A 22214-nucleotide genomic window follows, 5' to 3' on the forward strand; every position below is an offset into this window, starting at 1 on the left:
CCAGCACTTGCCACTATTGTAGGTACATACATTTCAGTGTATAACGTGGAAGGATGTTTGCACCTGCACCAGTATCCAGTTTTGCAGATATGTTATGCTGACCCTGCTTCTGTGGGCATATAATCTGGATGGTGGTCAAGGCTTCTGTTGGTACCACTGTGCCAATACATTCTTTGGTGTTCACCATGTTGAATGTTTGCTCAGCTTGTGTGTCAATGTGCTGGTCATTCTCATCATCTGGCTGGGCATTTTGTAGACCTTGTCTTGACACTGTTTGGAACGTGCTGGTTGTGGCTTCTCATGATCTCAAACCACTTGTTTTGGCCTTTGCTTTCTGCATTGGTGCTTCCAGTGTCCTGTAGTGCCACATGCCTTGCATACAGCATTAAAAGCTGGGCAATTTCTAGCTGCATGTATGAGGACCCATCACCTGCATTGCTTACTTGTCTTGCCTGAATTAATAGTGGACAAGTACTCATAGTCTGTAGGCTCTGTCTACCGAGTAGTGTAGTATGGCTTCATACGTGCATCTGCTTTGTAGTAGTGCTTCCATGGGTAACCTTTCGGTTAGTGCAAGTGATCTTTTTGGAACACTTCCATGGGCAGATGCTATCTCGAGCATGATTATTCTGTCGGCCAGCTCCTCTGCCATGAAGTCGCAATTATGCCCCTTGTCCCTGCATCTATTTATGAATTGATCAATGGTCTCTGTCGGTTGTTGCCTAGACTTGAATTCTAGATGGTGTATTCAGAAGTTGGGCTTCACTTGTAATTAATGTTTGAGTGTTGACCATATTTTATCTGGATTTTTAAGATGGTTATCGTGTGCAGTCTGTCCTTCATTGCCTATAGTAATTTTAATTTTAATGTCTAGTTTATCTGGTTTGGAAATAATGAGGTCCAGAAAACAGCTTTACGCGTTGCTGGAATAACAAGCTCAGGTAGGGTTATCTTGTGGCTTTTTGCAGGATAGTTAGGACATTATCCCAACTCTTCTAAGTTTAATGTAGTTCGGAGTTGCAGTACTGTAAGTAGCCACTGCCTTAGCTGGTCATAGGTTGCTCTTTGAATGCAATGGTGGTGCTGTTGAGCTCTTTCTTCTTTTCCTGGGCCAGGACTTTCCGTTTGGGTGGGGGAGGGGGGGGGCGGTGTTCTTGGGGGGGAGCGGGAGCGGGAGCTGGCGCGGGCTAATTAAGGCCTGCCCAGCGTAGTTCCCGACTCTTGTGGATAACTGGAGTGTGTGAGCGGCGGTGGGCGTGCACAGACCACAGGGCCCAATGGCGACCCAGCAGTCTGTTTAAAGGAAGGTCTGGCAGCCTCCTGTAGGCTGCTCACAATGGCCAGTTCTAGGCCGCACCAGAGGGGTCCAGGTGTGCAGGCCAGGCTGCAGGGTAGGCCAGAGGAGCAGGCCAGGCTGCAGGGTAGGCCAGGCACCAGGGTAGGCCAGGGGAGCAGGCCAGGCTGCAGGGCAGACCAGGCTGCAGGGTAGGCCAGCGGGGGGGGCCAAAGCGCCACTCGTTTTTCTGCTGAATGCCTTGCTGCCCTCCTTGAGGAGGTGGCATCACAGCGGGAGGTGTTGGTCCCCCAGGATGGGAGGAGGAGACCCCCCCACATGACCAAACGTGCCTGGGAGGAGGTGGCGGAGGTGGTGAGCTCCCGTGATGTGGTGCGGCGCACCTGAATCCAGTGCCACAAGCACTTCAACAATTTGTTGCGCTCTGGCAGGGTGAGTGCCATCTTGGCATTGGGCATTTAACCCAGCAGGTAGCCTTACCCTCTGAGGCCCCGCACCCTCCCAAGTCTTACCATTGTGACTGCATTGAATCATTTAGAGCATTTTTCCTTTGCTGGGTGGCCAAGCAGATAGTGACCATGCTGAGGTCAGCCTGAGTGAGTCATGAGGAGATGAGTTCTCCCCAGCACCATGTGTTGTTCTTAGTCGCACATGACTAGTCTGGGGGCAACCTGCAGGAGATGCAGCGAGGCGCATACTCAGAACTCCAGCACATGTCCTATTCAGGGCGATGAGATGGTAGAAGGGGAGCCTCAAGGTGTCTTGGCTAAGAACCATCTGCTGCCTTCATTAGGCACATTAGGCACACCATTCATTTTTCACTGGTGCTTTTGTGTTGGCCCGAGATTAGGTCCTTATGATTTATTTTTGATTGTTCAGAATAGTGTTTAATAATTGTGAGAATTTCTGAGTCACACATTAAATGCCAGATGTGTGACCATGGCTGAGGGTGCCTCGTTTCTTCTGTATGTGTATGTTTAAGAAAAGTGTCATGAATGTTTGTTTGGACATTCAAATTTATGTACAAGGCCCTTAGTTCCTGTTGATGACCTGGCAGATTGTGCACTGAGGTGTCCAGTATTGAGGTGGCATCCCAGGCTTGTCCTGGTGATCCAGCCGTGTTGTGCTAGCTGAAGGTTCGTTGGAAAAGCATCCTGGGTGTCCCTGCCTCCCTGGAGTAGTCCCGGGTCAGCGTCTACCCCCTCAGCATTCCCCTGTGCTTACTCATCCTCGGAATCAGTGCTGGACTCATCGTGTGCAGCCACAGACACTGCGTCAACATCTTCATCATCCACTGCGTCCCCCCTTTCCAGCGCAAGATCGTGGAGAGCGCAGCTGCAACCACTATCACCGAGACACGATCTGGGGGGTTCTGGAGTGCGCCCCCTGAGCGGTCCAGGCATCGGAAGTGAATCTTGAGAAGACCAATGGCTCTCTCCACCACAGCCCTTGTGGTGCCCTGGCTCCTATTGTACCGCTGCTCAGCTTCTGTTCTTGGACAGCGGAGAGGCGTCATGAGCCACCTTCTGAGGGGATAGCCCTTGTCACCCAGCAGCCAACCATCAATCCAGGCTGGAGCACTGAAGAGCCCTGGCACCTGGGAGTGTCTGAGGATGTAGGTGTCATGGGAGCTGCCTGGGTACCTTGCGCATACTTGTAGAATCAGCATCCTGTGATCACACACTATCTGCACGTTCATGGAGTGGAATCGATTCCTGTTGATGAAGGCACCGGGCTCACCTGCTGGCGCCTTGATGGCCACATGTGTACAGTCTATTGCACCCTGGATACGGGGGAAGCCAACAATGGCCACGAAGCCTCTGGCTCGCTGTGTCTGGCTTGCCTGGTCCCAACAGAAGTGGATGAGGTCAATGCATATCTGAACAGAGCGTCTGTAACCTGCTTGACACAAGTGTGGACAGCTGATTGGGAGACACCACAAAGATCACCCACCGAGCCCTGGAAGGAGCCAGAGGCATAGAAGTTGAGGGAAGCTGTGACCTTCAGGGCCACTGGCATGGGGTGTCCACCCACACAGTTAGGGGAGATCTCAGGCCCAATCATCTGACAGATATAGCTGACTGTGTCCATTGAGAGACGGAGCCTCCTTCAACACTACACCTCAGACGTATTGAGGTAGCTGCTTCACCGCCTGTATACCCTAGCAGCAGGATAGTGGCGTCTTCTGTGGCCCCTTCTGCCTTGGACTACCTCTTGTCCCTGCGCCCCCTGTGCCTGCACCTGTAATCCCAAAGGTGGCTCCCCTGGCGGCTGAATGTGCACTTCTGGCCTCCTTCTCCTTCTAGCCCTCTCTTCCTCCTCAGGGGAGCTGCCTCCAGTGGACAGGTCAGACCCCATACCCAGGCCAAGGGAAGGCTTCCTGAAACCTGCAGGTCCGGAAAAGAGTCCTCACTGCAGAGTGCAGACCTGAAGGTTGTGAGTCCTAAAAAAAGCTGCTGGGATGCATTCTCATGTCCTGCAGGTCACACAGGCAAGTTTGAAAAACTTTCACCAATAAATACATCACAAAGCAGATTCATGACCCCACTGAGCCCTCTTACCCCACCCGTGGATGAGGTTAATAGAAAAATCTCTTACCCACTTGTCCGTTGTGCCCGTGCGCCGACCCGAAGGTCACACGGGCGCCGGAAAATCAGCGTCGATTGAAGGCTAAAGGGCCTTAAGTGGCCCGTTAATTAATGGCGGGCGCCCGTCGGACTTCATCGCACCCCCGCCCAGTGAAATATCACGATGGCGCGCGGTGACGTCGGGACGCTCGCCCAACGTCAACGCACATCATTTTACAGCGGACGTGCAGGGCCCATCCCCCCGCATGTCAAACAGAAAATTTTGCCCCTGAGCTTACTGAAGCTCCACCCACAAAACAGCGATTTTAGGCACGAACAGGAATTGCAGACTTCAAAAGTAAAATAAAACAGTGAAAAAAGCTTTTTTTTTTTACAGGCTTCTTCTGGCTCTTAGGAGCTGCTCCTGGATGGATTCTTCTTCCCAACCCAGTATGCAGTATTTTAACTTCCCCAGATCTCCAGCTGGAACAGCAGGCAGCAGTAATGCAGTCTCTCCTGTCTCTAAGCTTCTCTTAAGGTTAGGCTTTCCACAGTCAGTTATTTAATTTCTATTCCTGCTTACACCTCATAGCAGGTAGACTTATACTAATGAAACTCTCCCGAATTCAAACAATCGTACCAGGACTTGGTACTCCTGGCTGGAGTGAGGGGCAATCTCTAAATTAAGGTGTAGTGTGTAGGATTCATACAGTGCTGCAGAATTACTTACACATAGTGAATCTTTTATAGTTGTTTTATTTCTACGCCAATTTGTTCTTCTGCTGCATGTGAAGGGTTGAGGCTGTGTACTTTAGTCAAATCTCCAAAAAACCATGCTGCAACCATGTTACATTCTTCTCTTTGACATAAACATACCAATCACATGGCAAGAGTTGGTGAAACAATAATGTGTGTTCTTTATTTGAAGATAAGGCTACATACATATAGAGTTAACTAGGAGGCCAAGCATAGTACATTTGATCTCTCCTGCTGCTGCTTGTAGACTGACTACAAGTCATGGGACAGATGCATGGCATCTTGGCAAGGTGAAAGTGATTGACAGCATTTTAAGATACATACCCTTAAAGGTGTATGTACCTCATATTACAACACTAGCCACCCAATTTTCTACCGCTTCCTGCCCTGTGGAACTTAAACCAAGCCAGGTTATTAAATTCCTAACAGAAACCCCCTGAAAGTTAAAATCCAGACCTGAGAATCATTTTCTTCTAGCTAAATAACACTGATTAGGTGAGCAGCATACAGGTAGCTCTATGTTATATAACCACAATATCTAGCAGAATGATGGTATGCATCTCAAGATCGCTATAATTCATCAGTTATTCCTTAAGACAGCTCAAATAAGTGATCCCAAAAAAAAATCTTGGTTGTTTACTCCTACAGTTGAAATCAAGGTATCAGGGAAACCAAATAATGGTGCCCCCTAAGATGCACACAAGAAATATATGCCTGTGAAAAGGATAGCATTGACTCCAATGCTCTAGCAGAGATTCATTAAAACTGAGAGTATAATGGGACAAGGAAGTAGTCGTAAACTGAAGAGAGGTATGTGGAGTGGGAGAGAGCATAATTCAGAAACAGAACACAGTGCAGAAAGAAAGCGCAAAAAGAAAAATGTACAATAAACTCTGAGCCAGCCAGCAGAAAGAGTAGAAAGGATAGCTGAAAATAGGGCAGTGATCATGCAGCCCACACTGAATTTTTTCCACTGGGATTTTTAAGTAAAGGTATAATTTTTTTTTAAACATGTTAAAGGGCTTACATTCAATAATATACTTTGTGCAATAATAATAAATAATACATCGATGTAAATTGGACTCCAAGGATTTTCCTTCCATTTATTGCCAATTTGGTAGCAGATTTTGGGAGAACGATGGAGAAAAATGGGGTAGAAAGGCCAAATGCCGATGCAAGTTCAAAGCCCCTTAGCAACATTGCATTTTTCCTCATGGCAGCCACAAGAACTGTCACAATTGAACTTGCATGCAAATCAAATTTATGTTAAAGTTACCTCCTTTACTGTCCATGAACTACCTCAAAAAAACTCTATTAAAGTGACACTACTGATTGATAGGTAGTGGTTGACATGCACTAGTATATTAGGATAAGGTACTTAATAAAATTTTGTAGCTAAAGATTCATTTTTGGGTGACATTCCTGCATTACTGTGAATTATTTTTTTAACAATTACCTAAGAAGCACAGGACACAATTCCATTTCTGCTAGGCAATCCCTGTGCTTTGGAGGGATGAGGATAGTGAGGAAGGGCTATGGGGTCAGCAGGCAGCCTAGAGCCTACTTCAGAGAGAAGTTGTTGACTAGCACCCATTGCCAACAGTTAATAAAGGAACTTTAAGGAGGAGATAGACAGATTTTTAATTAGTAATGGGTTGAAAGGTTATGGGGAGAGGGCGGGAAATTGGAGTTGAGGCCAAAATGAGATGAGCCATAATCGTAATGAATGGCAGGGCAGGCTCGAGGGGCTGAATTGCCTAATCCTGCTCCTAGTTCTTATGTTCTTATGTTTAGCTCTAAGTAAGACTTATGAGAGTTCATGACACAAGGTGTCATTAATGCACAAATCAGCCAATAAATTCAGGGGAGGAAGAGATATCGTGTGAGCAGCAAATCTTCAGAATTTAATGGTTGATTTACTGGCTCGACAAATGGCTCATCCTCAATGTCCCTGTTATTTTTTTTTAAAGCTTGCTTGACTTGAACATTAATTGGCCACGCATTAAACTTGCCACAGATTGTTAGGGATCATATTTAACAACGCAGCTACATTTTTAACAGCATAATAATTAATGCAATGCCAATCAACCTCTCTGTCCCAGAAAGGGAACTACTGAACTGTGGAATCTCATTCCTGAATATTGTAAATTATTTATAGTGATTTTTAAAATTTAAACTTTAAATATTTTTTCTAGCTTTTTTGACTCTTTTTTTCTCCCTCAGTCCAAATTGTTCCTTCCCTATTTCTCTTTCTGTGCCTGATTTGTCTCTTTATTCCCCCTCCTTCTGTCATTCCTCTATCTATTTCTTTCTCAATCGTTAAATCTCATTGGTTAAGGAGATGGAGTGCTGGTCCCATCATTCACTAAGGTCACCGATGTCAAAATGCACTCGCTGCAGCTTGTACTTCCAGCAAGTTATAGCACAAATTATATTTGAGCTGAAAAGCGTAGGAAAAACTAATGTAATATGCCACTGAACCCCAAGATTTGGCCCATTAGGTTCAGCCATCATGGTCCTGCTTTGGCAATTACACCTACTCCAACATTTTGCAGGCCCTTGTCTTGCTCCAAATCATTTCTGAAATGTCCCATCAATGCTTGAAACCATCACAAGGCAAACAAATCTGTGAGCCTTCCTATTGTTCTTTTCATCACTCAGCCACACCTTGGTGCCGACAACTGTTCCAGCCTCTATCTATCTGTCCAAGGCTGGGGTTTCTAAGATGGCTGACCAATGCTTTTCAGCAGAATCCCTGAGGAGAATGAGGTGGAAGTTCCACACCATAGGTTGCGGTCTGATTTCCCCTTTCACAAGAAGGTAAAGGGTGGGAAGGCAATCTGCTTGCCATCATAGGAAATACAACATAGGTCAAAAAGCATTCCTTTATGGGGCAATGACAGGTGTAGGAAACAGGATAATATATATTATCAGCCCACTTCATTGGCACCGTATCCAGCAACTTAAACATTCACCACCAGTCCACAGTGGCAGCCAAGTATGTACCATTTACAAGATGTACTGCAGCAACTCGCCAACTGTCCTTCAACAGCACCTTCCAAACTTGCAAACTTTACCACCTAGGACAAGGGCAGCAGATGCATGGGAACACCACCAGCTGCAAGTTCCCCTCCACGCCCCACAGCTGACTTGGAAATATATCGCTGTTCCTTCACTGTCACTAAGTCAAAAACCTGGAGCTCACTACCTAACAGCACTGCGAGCATACTAAAGAAGCAGACTAAAGGGAGGACGAGGCAACCATGGCTGACAAGGGAAGTCAGGGACAGCATAAAAGCTAAAGAGAAAGCATACAATGCGGCGAAGAGCAGTGGGAAACCAGATTGGGAAGCCTACAAAGACCAACAGAGGACAACTAAAAAGGAAATAAGGAGGGAGAAGATTAAATATGAGGGTGAACTAGCCAGTAATATAAAAGAAGATTGCAAGAGTTTTTTTTAGATATATAAAGGGTAACAGAGAGGCAAAAGTGGACATTGGGCTGCTGGAAAATGATGCTGGAGAAGCAGTAGTGGGGAACAAAGAAATGGCGGAGGAACTGAATAGGTACTTTGCGTCAGTCTTCACGATGGAAGACACGAGTGACATCCCCAAAGTTCAAGAGAGTCGGGGGGCAGAGGTGAGTATGGTGGCCATTACCAAGGAGAAGGTGCTAGGAAAACTGAAAGGTCTGAAGCTGGATAAATCAAAGAACAAAGAACAAAGAAAAGTACAGCACAGGAACAGGCCCTTCGGCCCTCCAAGCCTGCACCGATCATATTGCCCGTCAAACTAAAACATTTTGCACTTCCGGGGTCCGTATCCCTCTATTCCCATCCTATTCATGTATTTGTCAAGCTGACTCTTAAACACCACTATCGTACCTGCTTCCACCACCTCCTCTGGCAGCGAATTCCAGACACTCACTACCCTCTGCGTAAAAAACTTGCCCCGCACATCTCCTCTATAGTTTTCTCCTCTCACCTTAAATCTATGTCCCCTAGTAATTGACTCTTCCACCCTGGGAAAAAGCTTCTGACTATCTACTCTGTCCATGCCACTCATAATTTTGTAAACTTCTATCAAGTCGCCCCTCAATCTCCGTCGCTCTAGTGAGAACAATCCGAGTTTCTCCAACCTCTCCTCATAGCTAATAACCTCCAGACCAGGCAGCATCCTGGTAAACCTCCTCTGCACCCTCTCCAATGCCTCCATATCCTTCTGGTAATGTGGTGACCAGAATTGCACGCAATATTCCAAGTGTGGCCTAACCAAGGTTCTATACAGCTGCAGCATGACTTCCCAGCTTTTATACTCAATACCCCTGCCGATGAAGGCAAGCATGCCATATGCCTTCCTGACTACCTTATCCACCTGCGTTGCCACTTTCAATGACCTGTGGACCTGTACACCCAGATCCCTCCGCCCGTCGATGCACTTAAGGGTTCTGCCATTTACTGTATAATTCCTGCCTGTATTAGACCTTCCAAAATGCATTGCCTTGCATTTGTCCGGATTAAACTCCATCTGCCATTTCTCCGCCCAAGTCTCCAACCGATCTATATCCCATTGTATCCTTTGACAATCCTCTTCACTATCTGCAACTCCTCCAACCTTAGTGTCGTCTGCAAACTTACTAATTAGCCCAGTTACATTGTCCTCCAAATCATTTATGTATACCACAAACAGCAAAGGTCCCGGCACTGATCCCTGCGGAACTCCACTAGTCACAGCTCTAAATCACCTGGACCAGAAGGATTACACGCCAGAGTTCTGAAGGAGATAGCTGAAGAGATAGTGGAGGCATTAGTGGTGATCTTTCAGGAATCACTGGAGTCAGGGAGGGTCCCAGAGGACTGGAAAATCGCTAATGTAACCCCCCTGTTTCAGGAGGGAGTGAGGCAAAAGACGGGAAATTACAGGCCGATTAGCCTGACCTCGGTCGTTGGTAAGATTTTAGAGTCCATTATTAAGGATAAGATTTCAGAATACTTGGAAATGCATGGTAAAATAGGGCAAAGTCAGCATGGTTTCATCAAGGGGAGGTCATGCCTGACAAATCTGTTAGAATTCTTTGAGGAGGTAACGAGTAGGTTAGACAAAGGAGAGCCAATGGATGTTATCTACTTGGACTTCCAGAAGGCCTTTGACAAGGTGCCGCACAGGAGGCTGCTCAGTAAGATAAGAGCCCATGGTGTTAGAGGCAAGGTACTAGCATCAGTAGAAGATTGGCTGTCTGGCAGGAGGCACAGAGTGGGGATAAGGGGGTCCTTCTCAGGATGGCGGCCTGTGACTAGTGGAGTTCCACAGGGGTCAGTGTTGGGACCACAACTTTTCACTTTATACATTAATGATCTAGATGAAGGAACTGAGGGCATCCTGGCTAAGTTTGCAGATGATACAAAGATAGGTGGAGGGACAGGTAGTATTGAGGAGGCGGGGAGGCTGCAGAAGGATTTGGACAGGTTAGGAGAATGGGCAAAGAAGTGGCAGATGGAATACAACATGGGGAAGTGTGAGGTCATGCACTTTGGTAGGAAGAATAGAGGCATAGACTATTTTCTAAATGGGGAGAGAATTCAGAAATCTGGAGTGCAAAGGGACTTGGGAGTCCTAGTCCAGGATTCTCTTAAGGTTAACTTGCAGGTTGAGTCGGTAGTTAGGAAGGCAAATGCAATGTTGGCATTTATTTCAAGAGGACTAGAATATAAAAGCAGGGATGTGCTGCTGAGGCTTTATAAGGCTCTGGTCAGACCACATTTAAAATATTGTGAGCAATTTTGGGCCCCGTAAATCAGGAAGATGTTTTGGCCCTGGAGACGGTCCAGAGGAGGTTCACGAGAACGATCCCAGGAATGAAAGGCTTAACATATGAGGAACGTTTGAGGACTCTGGGTCTATACTCGATGGAGTTTAGAAGGATGAGGGGGGATCTGATTGAAACTTACAGAATACTGAAAGGCCTGGATAGAGTGGACGTGGGGAAGATGTTTCCATTAGTAGGAGAGACTAGGACCCGAGGGCACAGCCTCAGAGTAAAGGGAAGACCTTTTAGAACAGAGATGAGGAGAAACTTCTTTAGCCAAAGAGTGGTGAACCTATGGAATTCATTGCCACAGAAGGCTGTGGAGGCCAGGTCATTGAGTGTATTTAAGACCGAGATAGATAGGTTCTTGATTGGTAAGGGGATCAAAGGTTACGGGGAGAAGGCGGGAGAATGGGGTTGAGATACTTATCAGCCATGATTGAATGGCGGAGCAGACTCGATGGGCCGAATGGCCTAATTTCTGCTCCTATGTCTTATGGTCTTATGCGAGTATACCTATACCATATGGATTTCAGCGGTTCAAGAAGGTGGCTCACCATCACGTTCTCAAGCGAAATTAGGGATGGGTAATAAATTGTGGCATTGTCAGCAATAATCCCATCCCATGAAAGAATTTTAAAAATCACAAGAGGCTTACACTGTGCCCCTACATGTACACGTGTGGATGCAGAAACATTTGCTGAGAAAGGAAGAGAATATGAAAGGTATTATAGTATCTGCCGTGCATTGGTGGTAAATTGCAGATAGTGGTCAATGGATTGAAGGGAAGGTGACTGGGAGCAGGAAACATGTTTAATACAGTGTTACAAGGTATATCTGCTTCCTACTAAACATCTGGCAACATTGAATAACCATGGGTTTGTGGAGATCACATTCACCGCCAAGACCACAATCACCCATGGGGCCTGACTCATAACCTTTTTGACCCTCTTTCACTCAAGCCCAAGAGGAAGGGGCTCTTTGCTGGATATCAGGTAATACTTCAAATGAAGAGTCATTAGATTAGGATTCAATAAAGGACCAAGGACATCAGACAGTGCAGTAAGCCAAATTGTTTTAGATACAGAAAAGCTGCCTTTGCCCTTTCAGCTTCTTTTGCCAACCCCCAACCAACCCCGAGGTGGGCTCTCAATAGACAGTAGAAATAGCAACAGGAGTCTGTCCTAAATATTTAATTAGAGCTCACTGAGGAAAATTCAACTGGGTCAACCTGGGGTCAGACTGGTGAGCAGAAGTGCATTCTGATAGGAGAACTCACCAAGCAGGAAAACCTTCTCCTAAATATTTTGGTGGCACAGCTCTATCATTGTCCTTGTTTTGCAGAGTTTTATAATGAGCCACTTTTCCCCTTGTCAACACTTTGAAGTCACTAAACTGTTTGCTTTTGTGGATAACTTCTCTCCAAAAAAAATCCACTTTCAGTAAACGCATTTTTCAGCCATGGTTTGCCTTTACCTACAAAAAATTCTTTCACTACAATATCAAGCTTACGCTGCCTGAAATGGCACTTGCATCTTAGTAGAGTTTATTCATGTTGTTTTGTTTCTGTTTCAATCAGTGTAAATTAATTTTGACTTATTAAAGGTCAAATGGTTAAGTTTTGGTGGTAAACCTTTTAATTTGCACAATTCCAACTAATGCCCGATTGAATAGATTAATTTAATCCCGGCAGTAAATGAAAATGCAAAGAAGTCAGTAAATCAATCAACACTTGAATTTAGTGGGCACAATTGTTCTGCATTTACTTTCCAAATACCTTCAATAGCCCATGCATTACTTATCAGTTTCCTCATTTGTTGAATTAAATATTTTAAGTTATAATAATACAGTAAACATTCATGTAAGAACAAAAACAAATCTTGGTACTGTAGCTGACTTTTGACATTTTTATAATTTAATTTTATGAGGGTGAAAATCATTTCTCTTCACCTCTCCTTTCAATGCTACATGCCTCCTTCTAACTGGAACACCAGTGGGATTACATGGTCTCAGGCCTCCATCAATATTGCCCTCAAACTAGGCTGACTTTCTCTCCCTTCTGAAGTGAATGTCTGGCCTCTTGATTAACCACTGATCCCCAGCAGCAAATGCTGAGAGCCAAACCCCAGCATGTGAGAGATTCATGGCTGCAAACTTGAAATCTACTGCCCTTCTGCCAGGAGGTATTTTTAGACTTCATTAAGTGCTATTGCAATTTACAATTCAGGATATCTTTTCACAGCAAACACATTTTTAAAGAGAGAAAGGCTCTGTACTTTACAGCAGTGCTTACATAGTTGCCAGCACAGCATAACATGTTCCCTTCTGTCCCTGTCATGAATTCAGGAAGATAACAATTACTTCAGGTTCCATTTGATGCTGACGTCTCTGATGCTGTGCTTGCGAATCAAGCATATGTGTTTCTCATCACTCCATTTCAACAATTTGACAACAGGCTGAATACATTAGTTCTATTTTTTGCTGTCATGCAACGCTTAAATAAAAATTGAATCAACTTCTAAAAGTGGCATGGGAGAATAAAAATCTGTGGCATGCTTTCCTTCAAGATTGATGTTCTTGTATATTATGCTGGCAAATGAACAGTTTCAACACACAATGCATTTTTACCTTCTATCGCTGTGACAAAATGTCCACAGTGTCCTCAATGGTGTCAAAAGTTTCACACTGCAGTAATTCACAAAGGGAGGGAATTTGTGTTAGTTATGTTACAATGTCCTGCACAAATTTGCTAATAGAAACATGCCTCGTTATCAATGAACGAAGAAACCAAATTTAAAATCCACCCACACTCCATGGATACTGAGTAGCATCATTATGTGGAGTTGCAGTTGTGTTGTTTGGCATTCAGGCATCCTAAGATTTCTGTTAAGTTGTCCTTGGCCTTTAGAGGATAATATGCCATTTTCCTATTGCAGAATCATGGTATTCAAAATTTACAATGAAGCTTTTCAGTATGAATATGATTCAAGTGTCGGGTATTCCCGAACTTTAAGCCGAACGCAAAATATTGCAGATGCTGCAACTCTGAAAACAAAGATAAAATGCTGGGGAATACTCAGTCAGTCTGCATCTGTGGACAGGAAACAGTTAATGTTTCAGGCCAATGGCCTTTCATCAGAACTGGAAGATGTTCAAAGTACTTCTAGACTCTGAGACATCAAGTGTTCTGCTGAAAAGTGATTGACCTGAAGTATTAATTGTTTCTCTCTCCACAGATGCTGCCTGAGAAGCTGAGTCTTTTCCAGTTTTTTCTACTTTTATTCCAGAACTTGGGCCCGAATTTTTGCCAAGTCAGGGGAGATGTGTGCCTTACAGAATGGACTTGGAGCCCCAATTCTGGAAGTCCTTCCCCAAACACAGCACCCACCATTTTTGCCAGGGTTTGGGTGGGGTGTGGGGGTGCGGGGAGTGGGGAAGGATGGGGCGGCAGGTATTTCACACATCCACAGTTCACAGAGGCAGCAGTGCATTTAAAAATGCAGCTGACCTGACTCAGAAGCAATTTTTGTCACCCAGGTTTCCTAAGAATGACTCATGGGCTTTAGGTACTTGAGGAAAAGGTCTAAACCTGCCAGAGCTCCTTGGAGGGGGTCAGGTATACTTTGGAGAGCTCGGGTAGCCTTTTGGAGAGGTCAGGTATCCTTTTGGAAAGCTCAGGTAGCCTTCTGAATGGTCCAGGTATTGCTTTGGGATTGCTAACAGCAGACGTTAATGTGAGTAAAAGGTGGGTATACTCTGTGGAACTGTCAGGCTGTCAAGTCATTAAAATCCCCTCTCCTGCTAACCATCTAAGAAGCGATGTCTACTGCATGGTGATCCAACAAGACCTTCTTATCAGCAGTTATTAGAGCTCATACTGCAATTAGACTTTGGTAATGAAGTCACAAATCTCTTAAAGTCGGACGGCCAGATTTTCATCATTGAGATGGGTATCAGGATTCAGAAATTTTCCTGACCCTGCAATTCCAACTCAGTCCTGGAAAAACACACCTGCCCTAGTTGGGGAGACGGGCATGGGCTGGAGACAAATCTGCCACCCCAGGAGGACGGCCTGAGGTGGCAACAGGGGCGGGTGGATTATGAGGTTACAGGTTAGAAGGGCCTCTTCCATTTATTGGGACATCAACCCAGTTCTGTTCATGGTTGTTGGGCCTTCTATCCCTAAACAAAAGCACTTTCAAACACTGTAAAAGACAACTGTAAAAACAGATGACTGGCTATCTGTTCAGCCTGCTTCTGTTGATGCAGTTGCCAGAATGTCTCATTATGAATGCTTGGTTGAGCTCCAAGAATGACTAATGCATTCAGCTGCTGGGCAGCTGTTTATAAAATTGCGAAGGAGCTTTGCTTGATGGACAGTTTTATTACCTTGTCAAAACTTGATATTTTTTGAAGTAGTTTTTCAATGCCTGTGTGTTTATTTGGACAGGAATAAAGGGCTCTTCAATTGGCTTCTCACTGTCTGTATTTGATTAACAATTTTATGAGAAGGGAGAAATCTTTTCAAAGGGAATATTGAATGCCTGTTTTTTTTTTAGTTTCCGACTCTAGGCTAGAGTTCCACCATGGTTTATAACTCCTTGGAGGACTAATGAACCACATCTTTTGAAAAAGCTGACCTGACTCCATCAAAATTGCAGGGGGTTCTGAAATGTCCACCTGCTCCGTCGGAAGCGCTGTGTGTGAGCTCATTACCTGCACTCGTTTCTCATGCCAGCAAAAATTGCCTTAATGGGAATGGGGTAGGAATCCCAGAATTGGGCCCCATTCAACATTTTTAAAAGCCCTTCTGCCTCCGCTTGGACATGTACAGAGGTATGAAAGTCTGGCCCTAAAAGATGATTTCTACCAGAAAGTTTGCAGCTGTACAGATTGTGAAACTGTCAATGTTCGCCATCATCACAACTGTGAAACTGACAGCAACATCTGGCATCCTAACATGTTCAGCTAAATATGAAGACCATAAATTTCTGTCAATGATACTCTGCTCATACAGCATGCACTGTTGAAATCGGCACAGATGATAATCTTTAGAAATTACTGCTCTGAGAACTTCCCCTTATACTCTGTAAAATCACTGTGAAAAAGAAACAAAAAAGTTATGCCTTGTAAATGAGGTGTAACTGCAGTATTAACAGAGTACTAAGCTCATGATTACGACTGCACTGCCTCACTGGCCCCGAATAAACAATTTTATATTTGTATAATGCTAAATGTTTGATATTGTTAAAATTGTTATTTTAAATCCGGCTTATGATATTTCAGCTTCTAATGTGTGTGTCGCAATCTTTATTTTGCTCCCTGAAAAATATATTAAAAAGTGAGGGATGATCAGTTCATTTAATTCCTGATTTGCTGTGCCAGAATTCTTCAGCGTGATTGGCTACTTACCCTGCTTGATGACATCATTGCAGTTGGATTCCTGAAGATCTTGTTGACTTGATGCCAGATTCACGTTAACATCAGGAAAGGTGAAATCCACACCAGAGAGAGATCGCTAGATCTTTGAGGGTAACTTCCTTAGATTTCAGCAGCAGATGCCATCGCTTCATCACATGATCATAAAATCTGGACCAACATTTTGAAAGCTACATTCGTTGAAAGCTACATATCTCTGGGCTGTTAAATGGGAACTGTACTCATGCCCATAGTTTTGTGATGTTGATTAATGCAGTAATTTAAACAGACCTGACTCACTTATGAATATTAACAATTAGAGGGGGACATTATTTCCCTACATGTGTTAGCTGTTACAAAATTGTCACTGTGAATTAACAAGTTATTAAGATGCATTTAAAGCTGCAATGGACTTTCCTTCTAATTTTGCAATTTGTCTTAATTTTGTTCTTTTCCAGGTAGTGGTTACCATCTGTTGGCACAAAGTTATGCTCCTCTGTGGATCAGTCACTCTCTTCCTACTTGGGTACGTTTTACTATCAGCCATGGTTCACTGATGGTATTTTCTCATGAGGCAAAAAGTTGTAGGTTCAAGTCCGATTCCAGGGACAATATTTACATTTTATTTTGTAACTACTATACATGAAGGCACAGTACCACAACAGACCAATGTACAAGATCTCCTCATGACCAGCATCTGAAGTGCCTGTAATTTATTGGTCTTAGAAAAAGACGTATAAACAGAAGCATCAGAGTCCATTTGCCATGTAAGATTCAACAAAGCCTGATCAGTACTGCATCTTCAGCAGCTGCTCACCTGGATCTCTGTCTCATCTTTCATCTTTTACGCTTCAGCCTGCGCATACACTTCTTCCGCCACTTAGCTCTCATGTCAACAAGGGTCTCAAAATCCTAGGCTGACATTCCAGTGCAGCATTGAGTGTTGAGTGTTAATTGCATATTAATTATGTTTTATTATATGCAGGTGGCGTGCATTAGCTAATCTTCCTATAAAGAGGAACAGACTGAAACTGGTGGTTAGGTTAGGAGGCGCATGAACATGATGCACATCTCTGTAAATAAAAGCTTGTAAAAATATGTAAAGATTAGCTCCAGTTCTATCCTTCACCACCTGGCTATGTTTGCTATAACTACTGTTGGAATGCCCTTTTGATGAAATGTTAAACTGTGGCCCGGTTTACTCTCCCCGATGGATGTAAAAAATCCCACAAGTTGATTTCAAAGAAGAGCAGAGGAGTTCACTTTGGCATTGTGGACAATTTTAATCCCTCCAGTGACATCACTAAAAATGTTTATCTGGTCATTACCATATTGCTGTTTGTGCGAGTTTGCTGCCAAGTTTTCCTTCATCTTAACAGTGACAACTCTTCAATAAAGTATTTCGTTGGCCATAAGGCGTTTCAAGATGAACTGAGTTTTCGATTGGAACTATATAAATGCAAGTCTATCCTTTTCCTTTCTTTATGTTCTTAATTTCAAGCATTCAATACATCTTTTCTACCTGTAAATGATCAATAGAAAAATCACAGGGCTGGAGCATGCATATTTTCTGATACAGATGATTACTTGATACACCAGGCATGCACCAGGAATGCACTAATAGTGGGCCCGATTTTAACTTGGGTGCCAGTTGTGTGTGCAGGAGTGGAGACAGGTGGTAAATCATCCCAATGTCAGCAGCTGTTTCCAAGTATTGAGGGAACATAAATCACTAAATGTCAAAATGGTTCATATATAATACATACAGGGGAGATGGTGGACTAGTAATCCAGAGGCCTAGGCTACTGCTCTGGGGACACAGGTTCGCACCACAGCAGCTGGTAGAATTTAAATTCAATTAATAAAATGTTGAATTGAAAGCTAGTCTCAGTAACGGTGACCATGAAACTGCCATTGATTGTTGTAAAACGCCATTTGGTTCACTAATGTCTGTTGTGAAGGAAATCTGCTGTCCTTACCTGGTCTGGCATACATGTGACTCTAGATCCAAAGCAGTGTAGTCGGCTCTTAGCTACCCTCGAAAATGTCCTAGTAAGCCACTCAGTTTAAGGGGAGTTAGGGATGGGTGACAAATGCTAGCCTAGCCAGCAATGCCCACATCCCATCAACCAATAAGAAAAATTATAGGGCCTGATTTTAACTCTGCGCAAAAGAAGAATAAGATCTTGATATAATTAAAAGTGGCAAGTGACTCATAAAGAAATTTAATTTCCATTAACAACCTGTGTTTTCCTTTCCATGCAACAACAAGCAGGCTATGAATAGCTGTTGGTATTCAGTCATGCTTCTCACATAACAACTATTCTGTATTTAATGTAAGTGTTTAAAACAAAAAAAAAAGCACAATTATAATATTTTTATATCAATTCATCACCAGTCTGAAATAAAAAGCTTTGAGAAGTCAATCTGTTTCTTTCAAACTATCTTGGAAAATAGGCAAAGAAATAGTCAACTCCTCACCATTCTTCCTTTCAACTCCTGTTGATGCACAGATTTCATGAAGGGACATTCTGCAAAATGCACATGTTCAAATGCATTGCTGTGACTGCACACTGAGGCTTTCAATTAAAAACTGTAGTATAAGGTACTGGCACCTAAAGAGTTAATGTGGGACTGAGTACAGTTGCCGCCCACACATGACCACACTTAGAGGTCAGTATAGCGTTGGACAGAGCCGTGTGTAGAAACAAGCATGGAGACAGCTTGTAGCTTGCACCTTTACTGTACCTATGTATATTGTTTCTCGTGGTTAATAAATACTGTTGAACTACCTAAGACTAAGAATACCTTAATAAGACCTACAGAACTATGCTTAACACCTTACAACACGGTGACAGCGAATGGAACAACTCAAAACCTCACAGAGACTGCAGAAGAAAATCAAAATCCTGGCAAACTGAAGGAAAAATCAATAAGACCTACTGAACTACGCCCAACACCTTAGAACAAAAACTATAATGTAGGCCTTGCAAGACAATTCAATGGATAAATTTAATCATGCTATTGTGAAATTGATAAAAGTTTGAGCTTTTTGTTCTGTTTAAGGTGTTATTTTGAACATTGAAACTTTGGGACTAAGTCCAAGTCAATATGAATAGTTTTGAAATAAAAATAAAAATTGTACAATTCTGATCAACTGATAAAGTTACCCACAAAATTACTTAATCAACATCAGAAATGTTTGCAGCTACATCGCTTCTCTATGAAGGGTGAGCTACGAAAGTTAAAACTTTCACTTATCCCTAATTGCTGGAAAGTTTTTGCTGCTGTTGACAAATTGTGTGAGTGCACAGAACCCAATGCATGAAGTAAATCAGACATCCTGTGTCATGTGGCAAGGTGAAAAGGATGAGCGAGCCCTAGTTCCTCTGGAGAAATTGTACATTTGTGCATATAAAAATTCTCAAAACCTACAGAGGTCTCCCCTTTAAGATGGGGATGAGGAGAAATTTTTTTGCTCTCAGAGGGTCGTCAATCTGTAGAATTCCCTTCCCCAGGAAGCAGTGGAGGCTGCGTCATTGAATTTATTCAAAGCAGAGTTAGATAGATTTTTGGGAGACAAGGGCTTCAAGGGTTATGGGGGTGGGGCGGGGGGGCGCAGACAGGAAGTGGAGTTGAGACCACAATCAGATCAGTCATGATCTTATCAAATTGCTTACTCCTGCTCCTAAGTCCTAGGTTCCTATGTTCCAGTGTGTGTGAAAGAAAGGTGAATCAGGGGGATTGCAATTTTCAACCTGTTCCTGTGAACCACAATACTTAAAGTGTACTGTAACGCGTCCCGCACATTTACAAGTAACAGCTGTCAGGAAGGAGTGGAAAATATTCTATAATGCTAAAAAAACAAAAAATCCTTTTCTTATTTCTTTCAAAGTGTAAGCCATTAACCAAAAAAACAATGTTTCTTGAGATATGATTTTCTCATGTTTCACTAATGTTTGTACTTTGGTCAGCAGTGAATATTTATGAGGCGATTTGATACTGACCACACACAAGCCAAATCAGTCAGATGATTAATGGTACAGAGAAAACATGGTAGGTAAGGAGGTGCTTCTATCATTCTTAATGGTTGTGAACAGGGCATGGTGTCTTCATTTACTTTGGTCAACAGTGTGGGGCATTAAACCTGTTTGGTAGTCTCTGGCATATTGCTGGCTGCACCGATTGCCTAGGCAACCTGCCTCCACAATGTCTGTACCAGCCTCTCATGGGCCTTCCTATTTTGAGTCCCCAAGGAGACCATTCTTTGCAGCCCTCACTTCCACAGGTTAAACATCCATGGATGCCAAAGGAAGCCTGGAAGCCTTTCGGCTGCTGAACTCTACCCCATGAGACTACTGCTACTTCACACGTTCTGGCTGATTTCCTGCTCTTCTGTATGTTTCCAGAATCCCCACAAGCACATGCTCCTTTGTTCAGCTGCAGCAATTTTAATTAGAGAATTTTCTTCACTCCCAGTGGTGATAATGTAATGAGCAATAGTTTTACCACTGTAAACCCACCGCGAATACTTAATGAGAGACACATCAGGAAAAAGAAGCAGATCAGGAACTAACACACAAAGGCACTTCAATCACAACCAGCTCCCATTTTTAGTACAACTGATAGAGTGCTGATTAGACCGAGCGGGTTAACGGCCATACCAGCTCTTGCTTCTCCTCGAACCTGCGGACTGGGGTTGGGAACGAGGCAGGGAGGCACTAAAGCCTGCCTGTCTGCCAGTTCCCAGGCTCCATTCTGCCCCCTACCAGTCATTTTCCCAAAGGTAGGAGGAGGGCAGTAGGGCTACCCCCCTGTATATGGCGAGTAGCCGGTTGTAATAATTGACAGCCTGTAAAGGCCTGCTATTGTTGGTCAACTGGGATCTTCCATTTGGCCTTCAGGTTCTAGAAGGTGGTGGAAGCCAGTTTAACTGCCTGGTGTGCCACTCCCTGGGCGCCAGCAATCCAGGCAGACCTAGAGGCCCTCCCTGCCTGCCTGGGTGCAGTCCGCCCTGTAAAGTGTCCCCCATTGACCCCCGCAATGGTGGCCAAAAGCTATGTTTTATTTAAACTTTAAAAATACTTGACTGAGGACCAGTTTGAAGCACCCTCGTCATCATTTATCTTTCAGAGAGTCCTGCAGCTGCTTTCAAACTGGAAGACCTCTGATTGGCTCTCTAGTTTCGGGAATCTGCCTGCCATCCTTAATTGGACAGCAAGCCTACCTCTGGCCATAATTGACCACCCATGGAAAATCTCAATGAGTAACTCTTTCTCACACAGTGCGGACCACTATTTAAGCCCAACAGTGGGTTTCAGGAGCCCGCAGAGAAAATCCAGCCCATCTTTTCCATTATTAATCAGCCAAGAGAAATGCACCCACTGAAAGTGGACACTATCTCCTTGACAACGTGGAGAAATGATGGCCACAAGCCTCTGGCACCAAGCAGTGGTTTCCTTGGTAAACCCAGATACCATTCAGAAATGTTTTGAGAGGGACTATAGGAATTTATTATTTTAATGGACATTGAAACCTTCTCTAGTGGAGTCCACTTGGGATCCCCTGGGGTAGAATAATGTAGGAAAACAGAAAATTATAAACGTTAATGCTATTTAAGGAAATGTGGTGGGCAATGAAGCAGAAGATGTTTAAAGACACTTTTTGGGTTACACATGACCACTTAAATGGAAACTAACGTTAATGGTCAAGTGCCTGGACTACCAGTGTTGCACTGTCGTATTTGCAGCTGCATTCTCTCAGCCAGTGTGCGTGTCATGTTCTGAACTTAATTCAAGAGCTGCTAGCCAATCAGAGGCTGGCAGCTCAGCACTGCCAGCAGTGCCACCGGGAGTGGTGGTTGGTGCCGGTAATTGTCATGGCTGGATCCCTGGAAACAGTTAAGTGGGCGGGATGGAGGTTACAGGGAGTGAGTTGCCAGCAAGGTCGGATGTAAGGGCAGGGGCATGACTTTCAGCAGCACCCTCAATTCCCGGATGCTGGCTCCCTCGATGGGACATGGAGTGCCTGTCAGTGAGGGACCCCCTCACTATGAGGCCCGACAGGGTTTGCTGGGCAGCCTTCAGGAGCTACAGGAGACCCATGCGACTTCCATTAAATCCCTGAGCCACCATTAAATCCCAATGGGCTCAGGGATAATTGGCTTTAAGTGGCTCATTAATGAGCCTAATTGGTATCCCGCCAAAGGACGGGACTCCTATCTCAGGTCCTTCCCACCCCCCACTAAATTCAGCACAGTTTTCCCGCCGCCGGGAATCGGATGCAGGTACTCCCACCCAATTCCTCCATCCACCCACCATCATGCCCACTTCGACAGACTCCACTAAATTCTGCCCCAGGTCTCTGAATAGCA

The 22214-nt window shown here is 44.2% G+C and overlaps 1 protein-coding gene across 1 annotated transcript in view; it reads right to left on the minus strand.

The window, feature by feature from the left end:
* dntt (deoxynucleotidyltransferase, terminal) overlaps positions 1 to 22214 on the minus strand; it is a 324009-nt gene that overhangs the window by 178039 nt on the left and 123756 nt on the right. The window lies entirely within an intron of this gene.

Source organism: Cetorhinus maximus, chromosome 20, assembly GCF_964194155.1.
Source record: "Cetorhinus maximus chromosome 20, sCetMax3.hap1.1, whole genome shotgun sequence".
Lineage (NCBI taxonomy): Eukaryota > Metazoa > Chordata > Chondrichthyes > Lamniformes > Cetorhinidae > Cetorhinus > Cetorhinus maximus.